The following is an 8,688-nucleotide window of genomic DNA, read 5'->3' as shown; positions in this document are numbered from 1 at the left end:
GGTAAGTGGCAGAGTACTGGCTTCACAGTTTCCTGGAATATTAAATTTTTACTTAAATTCTTGGAGGCCATAAGATTTGAATTATTGAACTTTTAAAAGTTACGCAAACATAAGCAAGTAATTTCAGCAAAGTGTGGCTTTTCCATGGTGACCAATCTTATATTTCTTTCTGGGAACCTGAAGAGTAGAAAATTTCCATTAGTAATACTTCAGTAATCCAGTTTAAAATATTTAACAAATTTTAAATTATTCTAGTAGATATAAATTTCTCATATTTAAAAACCATGTGAGTGAGAAATGTAACTTCATTTTTCTATAATCTATACCATTTGAAGTAAACATATAGTCCCATCTAGCCTTCAACCATCATATTTGGGCTTGCCGATATCAGGAGGAATGGGAAGAACTCTGGGCTGCCAAGTCCAGACAGTGGCAGAAGTAGTGTGCATCCTTACTATCAGGGGATAAATTTAAAATAATTAATAACCAGTAGAGCACATGTACCAAGAATCGAAATGGATACTGACCACTACAAAGTAGAATACTAGTGGAATATCATCCCTGGTTTTCATATCAAACAACAGAGTCAGCATGATCATACAAGTTCCAAGAATGCCAGGCACATGGAGGGCTCTAGCTGAAGTTTATTAACCATGGGGCCACAGAAATATAAGTAATAGATAGTGATGTTTTACTAGATCTATATAACCAAAAATATTCTAGATACCTACTGGAGCCATCCACACTACAGAATCATTGCCTCTGAGCCAATTTCCCATATTAAAGGCCCTTGAATAAAGTCAAAAATCACACATGTCAAGGAAGGATTTACTGTAACATCATATATAAGTTCTCTAGTCCTTTCTCCCAGCCCTCTCCAAATATAAGATATCATGCACTGTGAAAAACAATAAAGAGAATGACTCAAACCTTTTATATAATATTGGTTACCTAGTTCTAGCTAACCTTAGTTTTGGAAACCCATAAAATCACTGTGGTCTGAAAGTCAGAGTGAGGCTTGTGGGATCAAGTTCCAAAATGGAGTGCTTTTCCAGGGCCAACGGAACAAAAAACACATATGATGATTACTTCCCCAGCTTATTGGTGTATACTTGGATAGACTTCTTTGGCCACTGGTGGAATCCCTGCACTAGCCCACTGACCCACCATTTAAAGACCATTATGGTAATTATGGTAGGAAGGGCCAAATGCAAGACATTAGTGTTCCTTAATCCAGGGCCTAATACTAACTTTTACAACACATACAAAGTTTCAGGCATTTAACTCAATCAATGTGGATTTCTTGCTCATGTGACAGTCCAGTATGGGTGTTCCTGGATGGTGGCATTCGTCCATACAGTGGTTCAGAGATCCAAAATCTTTGCCTCATAAATCTGCCATTCCCTAGAGCATTGTCATCCTCTGCATCTACATGGTAGCAAGGAAAATAAAAGACTACAAAGAAGCATAAGACTTTTTTAACGTTTTGGTCTGAAAATGGTAGCCATCATTTCTACTTGCATTCTGTTAGCTAGAACACAGTCACATGATCACATTTAACTACCAAAAAAGAAAAAAAAAATGGATGCTAGATATAGCCTGGAAATAATTACATGGAGAATAAAAGAATAAAAATTTCGGTAAATAGCCAGTGGCCTGCTGCATGGAAGATTTGAGAGATTTGTCATGTCAAACATTTAAAAGATATACTTCTTCTTAAATCTGTATCAACAGATGCATTGGTAATTCCTTTTGACTGGATGGTTGAGTTTGAAACCTACTTTGGTTTTTAGATAGTTCTCCAAGCTTTTTTCCAATAGATAGTATAGGCTGCTATGGAATTACCATCCTACTTATTTGCGGTCCTGAAGACAGAGGACAAAGACAATCCTTCCAATGGGCAGTCTTTTATTTCTTTAAAAACAACAAAAAAGATAACCTAAGAAGAGTTTCTATACTGGTGCATAAACACTGGCTAATGATTTGCCCAAATGGGACTCTTAGAATAGACCAAGGCTAATAATATTTATGTCTCATGTGAAAGTTCACCAGAAGGCCACCCATGTTTAAGAGGTATTTAGAAAAACAACAAAGACAACAGCAATAACACATATAAAGGGTTGTAAAGGGAAGACATAAATAGCCGGTAAGGCTTTATGACTAGCTGCAGAAACAATTGTAATATATAATCCAGAGATTCCAGGCTTGAATCTGAATACACTAAATATTATCATTTCATTAGTCTACTCTACAGTGCTGACAGTATTTTCTGCTTGAGATAGATTATGCCAACTGAAGTTATTGAAAAATTTTTATATGGAGGAGGGAGGGAGAGAGAGAAAGAGACAGAGACAGAGAGAGAGCGAGAGACAGAGACAGAGAGAGAGCGAAAGACAGAATGTGTGTGTGCTGGTAGGCTCTTGATAGAATCTGGTGGGGATCTGTTTTTGTCCTATCTCAAGCACATTCCTCATTTTTATAATTAATGAAAAACCTTTGGGAAACTGTCTCCCAAAGTAGTCACTGAATTGTAGAAATAACCCAATCAATGTCAATTAGATAGCTCTTCTTGGAATTTGAATCTGATGCAGATATACTCAAGAATGAGGCAGACAAGAATGGCAGCACAAATAAAAGATGGTTCTGGATCTCTGGCTACTGGGATCCCGAGCAGCCCTCACTTTTATCCTTCCAGACTTGTTGTTCGGCACATCCTCTGATGAAATAATTAACACAATAGTTTTCTTTTCCAATAAATTATCTGTTTTTATTTAAGTGGTCAGAACTGATTTCCTTTCTTGGACTGAGATACACAAGGCATAATATTGTCAATCTATAGAAGTAGATTGCGATTTTTTTTATTAGTTGTGGTATCACAAATGAGGTAGAATCTAAATGCATCTATTCTTTCCATAATGACCTTAACTGTTCCTAAAAATAATGCCAGTTGTTAAATATAAAGTTGTTAAATATAAAAATGAGATGTATCCATACCAACCTAATATCTAACATTTTTCTCAGATAGATGCCATCTAAATAATAAAAACGTGTTTATAAAAACAATCAAATTGATAATGAATAAATGCTATTCGTACATATAAAGCAATATAATGAAGTTTTATTATATACCCAAAGGAGGAAGATTTTTGATGGCTGGAGAAGGAGTGAAGTATCATTCTTTGAAAAGTAGTAGAAAGTCAGATGCATATGAAAGGCTTTGACGTAAATGGAAAAGACTGGAATTTGGGGATAGAAAAATATAAAATATGTTCTTCATGAGGAGATAGCACCCATACAGAGGAATTAAGAGTAGTTGAAGAGGCTATATCTGTATTCCTCTTGCTTGGCATCCATAGGCAAAGCAAAGATATTTTGGGTTCATCCAAATATAGCACGCATTTCAAATTTGTCCATGTAATATTCTTTGACTAGAAACTATTGTATAAAATAAACTTAGAAGCATGCTTTTGCTTGAAACAGTAATGTTAAAATAAAACTTTGCATATTATGCTTATTTAGTGGATTTTAGGGGAAAAAGTCATTATACTATTAAAAGAGAAGTCATTGTCTAAAAAGTGGTATAAGTTTTCAAGAATTGTTATAGTAAAAAATCTTAAAGGGAAAAAAGTGATACATGAATGTAGGCTGTAAGAAAAACCAATAAAAGCCAAACTGGGGAGGTGGTACTGAGCTGTGACCCTTTCTCCTTCTCCTCCCAGTTGCCATCCCAGGCAACTACTTCCGAAGCTTTGGCCAATTTACTTTCTCAGCTTGATACATTGTAATTATTTTTCCCAATTCTTGTCACCCACCATCTAAACTGCCCTACTTGCTGATTCTTGAATATGATATGGATTTGTTTATGTTCCTCTCTTTCACTAAAAATCTTTACTTTCTCCTCAAAGTTTAAGAAAATCGTACTCATTTTTCAATTCCCAGCATATATGTCACCATCCCTAAGCCCCACTTAAAGCAAAAATAAATACTTTGTCATGTATATTCTCGTAACATATGATTATAATTCTATTCCAGTACTTATCACATTTCATTATAATTAGTTGTTTATGTGGCTAACTCCCTTGTAAGTTTTTGAGAGAGAGAAATTCTGCCTTATTTGTTTTTGTATGCCCTGTATCTACCGGTGTCTTGTTCATCCAAAGGATGATCAACGAATATGTGTTGAATCCTTGGTAAATAGAACAAAGGGAGAAGTTTTAGAAAACATTTTGTCTTTATAATAGAAGATAAATAAAAATTGAAGGTCTGGGTGGTGCTAAAGTTCTTGTTTTGAGAATGCTTTCTACTCAAACACATAACAATTATGATTAAATATAAAAGAGAAAAATTTAAAAGGTAGCCATGTTCAAAAAAGATAATAGAACAAACATAAAACAAAAGAAAACTCGATGTGGTAAGTGGAGCTGAAGGCACAAATCTGCTAGCTTTAGGTGGTTAGTAAGTACAGATGATCAATTTGGATCATGCATAATATTGACTATAAACTCTGTGCATGAGGAGAGAGATGGGAGGCTAAAATACTCATTTAGTGCTTATGAGAATATAAGCTAATACAACTCTAAAATTAGTAATATGTTCATATCTTGTAATCCAACAATTTCATTTCTGTGTACATATCCTAGAAACCTTGCATGTGTGCACAAAGATTTTTCCAAGGCAGTTAAATGTACGTACATGCTATAGATCAAGCCTTTTGGGCTCAAATTCTGGCTCTGTTGTCTTCAGTTATGTGACCATGGGCAATCTCTCTGTGCCTGGGTTTCTTTATCTAAAAAATGGAAATAATACCCACTTCTTGTTGGTTGTTGTGAAAATAAAAATATGTTAAAATTTTACATAACTCTTAAAATAATGCTGGCATATAATGTAAGGGCACAAATTTTAGCTATAATAATTATTATGGCAAAAAAAAAAAAAGACCACAGGCTCAAAATGGAGTCGTTTATGCTAAGCCTTACATCACCAAATTGAGATTTATAGTTTCAGCTCTCCCAGAAATGGAATCTTAAACCAACCAGAAATCATCTGATCAGCACTAGTTAAACTGCCTGATAGTCCCCTGCCATCCCCTAAAGGTAAGTAACTACACAATAACCAATCTACTTTTCTGTCTCATACAACTTTCTTGTTCCTGCTCCCATCTGCCCATAAGTCTCTTATTTTGTACATCTCCTCGAAGCTCTTTACTATCTGCAAAATTGGATGCTGCCCAATTCAAACTGACTTTTGCTCAAAGAAAACTCTTAAAATTTTAATATATCTCAGTTTGTCTTTTAACAGTTCTGGCATCAGAAGAGAAAAATGAAAGAGACCCCTGTGGCCCTCAAGAGAAATGAGCAATCAGATATTGGTACCTGCTGAGCTCCACAAAGTTCGACTTGTGAATTTGCTTTCGGGTACTCATTTGTTGTCGATCCTTTCTCTGGAGCTCGTGATATGTCTCTCTGGGCTCCTAGTTCCAAGGCTTTTTTCCATTATGAACTTTCAGACTTTGAGCATTTCTTTTCCCCCCTGTGTTCAGAAATCAGTGAGAGTCGGACAAGGTCTGACTAGGAAACCAGACTGGGTCCAGGGACCGACCGTGTCCAACTTGGACTGGGTCCATGACTGAACTGGGTCCAACCTGGAAACAACCGGGCCCGGGGGGACAGACTGGGTCTGACTTGGATGCTGGACTGAGTCCAGGGATGATCTGAGACTGACTTAGAAACCGGACTGGGTCCATGGCTGAACTGGGCTAGATTTGGAAACAAAACTGGGTCTGGGGACTGACTGGGTACGACTTTCTCACAGGACTGGGTCCCAGGACAGATTGATTCACCTTAAGCTGGGCTGGGGCCAGTGCGAGGCCTCAGGTGAATAAAATTTTGTTTTAAGGCTGAACAAGTATATTGACCTTACCAAAGATAATCTTGAACTATAGTGGCCACCTGGAGAACTTTTAACCTAGATAAGTTTATCCATTTACAAGATGCCCTTATAAGAGAAAAAGGGGTCTCAGCCAAGCACTCGCTGTAAAGGATTGAGGGAAAATTATTTTTCCTCCTCTAGAGTTTCTGGTGGCTAGGATGAGACCCACTGGGATACCCCAGTAACTACTGAGCCTGAGGACTGGATCCTGGGAAAACTGGCAGAAACCCACAACAGGTGAGAATTATCAGTAAGCTCTTCCAGACCTCTATCTGTGGAGCCTGGTAGAGAGAGAAAAGCAAAATTTCATGTTGCCCTTTCATTTTAGATTGGCAGGAAAAAACATTTGTAAGAATTAGATGGTTCAATTGCAACTCCTGAATTTGCTTTGGGATACTCTTGCTGATCCTTTCTCTCTCAAGGACAGCTGCTGCTTTCTTGTTTGTCTTACTTTGTGTCCTGAGAACTTGACTTGGATTGTTGCCTGACTGGGTCATGCAGGTTCTTCTGTGTGTAGGCAGCTCAACCGTCAAGTTGGAGGTTCCAAAAATATGGCTGGGCAAAACAAAAAAAAAATGTGTATTTCACCCATTTGCAGTTAGATAGGGCCTGACAGAAACGTGGGTTGCAGTCCATTTGCCAGCTCTCAGGGGAAATTGTTTAAACTTTATTCATCTTCAGAATTGTGTTGGCTATTCTGGACTTTTGCCTTTCTATATAAACTTTAAAATTAGTTTGTCAATATCCACAAACTGTAGGTGTTTTGAGTGTTGCATAATTGAATCTATAGATCAAGTTGGAAAAGTGGACATCTTAATAATATTGAGTATTCCAATCTATAAGCACATAATATCTCTTCATTTATTTAGCTCTTTTTTGATTTCTTCTATCAGTGTTTTGTAAATTTATACATATAGGTTCAGTATATATTTTGTTAGAATTAAACCCAAAACTTCTTTCTTTTTTGGTACTAACAAAATGTTATTATGGATTTCATTTCAAATTGTTCATTGTTAGTATATAGGAAAACAACTGACTTTTCCATACTGCCCTCTGACTTCAATTTTCTGATGGGTCTACGGAAAGTCATTGGTTTTCAATTTGTTCAGCATTTTTCCTCTTTAAGGATGGGAGTCCCAGCTTCCAAACTCTTTATATGTCAGAGCTGAAATGGTCTACCTTTATGTATTTTTTTAAAGCCAAGTTAACTATTTTGAGGTAAACTCACTTGTGACTCAGTCAGGTTAGGAGGAGTATTTTATATTTTCTGAGGGTACAATGGAGTTGTGCAAATGACAGGATAAACCTGAGACCTTGAATCCCTCAGTCAAGAGAGCCTGGTGTTTTTGCTTTTTTAAGCTAGGTGGGTAAGAAAAATTGATGAAGATGAAAATATGGGATAGCGTTTTGGGATTGAGAGCCCCCACAGGTGGGTTTAAGCACATACTTCACAGGTCTGATGAGATCCGAATAAAATTAGTGCAAATATAAAGGCATACAAATGGATTGTTATCCCCCAGAGGCTATGATGTCTCAAGAAATATACTTTGTTTCCTTCGGGATGAACAAATGATCAAAAGTACCCAGTCTCAGCTGCCTCCTGGTGCTCTGAGGACCTTCCTAGGGAAAACTGACACATTGGAGAACAGGTGAAATGGCCCTCCTCGTCCCCATTAAGCTCTCCTTAATGGCATACTCCTCTCCTACCTAGCTTCTCCTTGACCTTGACAGTGTGAAAATGGGAGCTGAGGCGATTCCAAGACATGAGGATTTCCCCATGAACTTGTTTGGAAGGAAAATGAACAACCTGCAAAGAAATACTAAAACAGCTGGACTAAGTAGGGAGTCTCCTCTACACCCTGCCCCATGCTTTAGATCAGCACCAAACTGTGCTGTCTCTGACTCTCCACCCCCTCACAGCTGTCCCTCTAAATCCTGAGTTTATAGGTATCAGAAACTGTGACTTTTTAAAGTTCACACCGTCTCCTAGAAAGAGAGACTAACTAAGGTGAGGTATCAGAAAGAAATACTCTTTCAGGATTCAAGTGTCCATCTCATGACAAAATAACAAATAGTACCAAACTGGATTTTATGAATCTCAAAATTTGTTGATTATACTGACAGGAGAAAACAGAAGAGGGGGAAAGTAAAGTTTTATACAATCACTCAAAAATTAGAATGCCCTGTACTTGATTTTTTATGCAATAAAAAATATAGTTTAACACATATTTTTATTCTAAATGTAACTGGCTATTTAAAAACAGCTTTTCTTGATTCTAAAATGTAACAGGCAATTAAAAACAGGAAAAAATAGAACCCCTACCACATTAAACACTCATATTCATCATAGAAAGCCTCCTGGCATTAAAAATGTTAAAATGGTTAATTTTAACATCTTATGTTTGTGGAAACACAATATTTTATGGTCTCTACCAAGCTACCTCATTCTGAAATAAAATAAAACTTAATGAGGGTCTCAACTTCTTTTGATGTAGTTGGAAGAGCTTAATTAAATTGAAAAAAATATTTGTAAAAATGAAATTTTGACTAATCCATTGCCCTAACATTAATAATGCATTTAAAAATTTCCTGAAAATAAGTTACAACACTGCACATGAAAGAGTATAGATACTTCTAGAGATGAGCTTATTGAACATTAACAGTTACTAAGGTAGTAAGTATAGGGGCTACAAAAGTACAATTAGTAACATTATCTGGAAAGTCAGTCCCAGGAACAATGCACTCTGAACATACTTGAAA

General features: G+C 36.6%; 1 pseudogene; it reads left to right on the top strand.

The window, feature by feature from the left end:
• The first annotated feature begins 5,350 nt into the window (after nt 1–5,350).
• Nucleotides 5,351–8,688, top strand: part of LOC102881904 — a 10,142-nt pseudogene continuing 6,804 nt past the window's right edge.

The sequence above is a fragment of the Pteropus alecto genome, unplaced genomic scaffold, assembly GCF_000325575.1.
Source record: "Pteropus alecto unplaced genomic scaffold, ASM32557v1 scaffold20, whole genome shotgun sequence".
Classification (NCBI taxonomy): Eukaryota; Metazoa; Chordata; class Mammalia; order Chiroptera; family Pteropodidae; genus Pteropus; species Pteropus alecto.
Note: the sequence above shows the minus strand (reverse complement) of the source record. Positions and strands in the feature narration are given on the sequence as shown.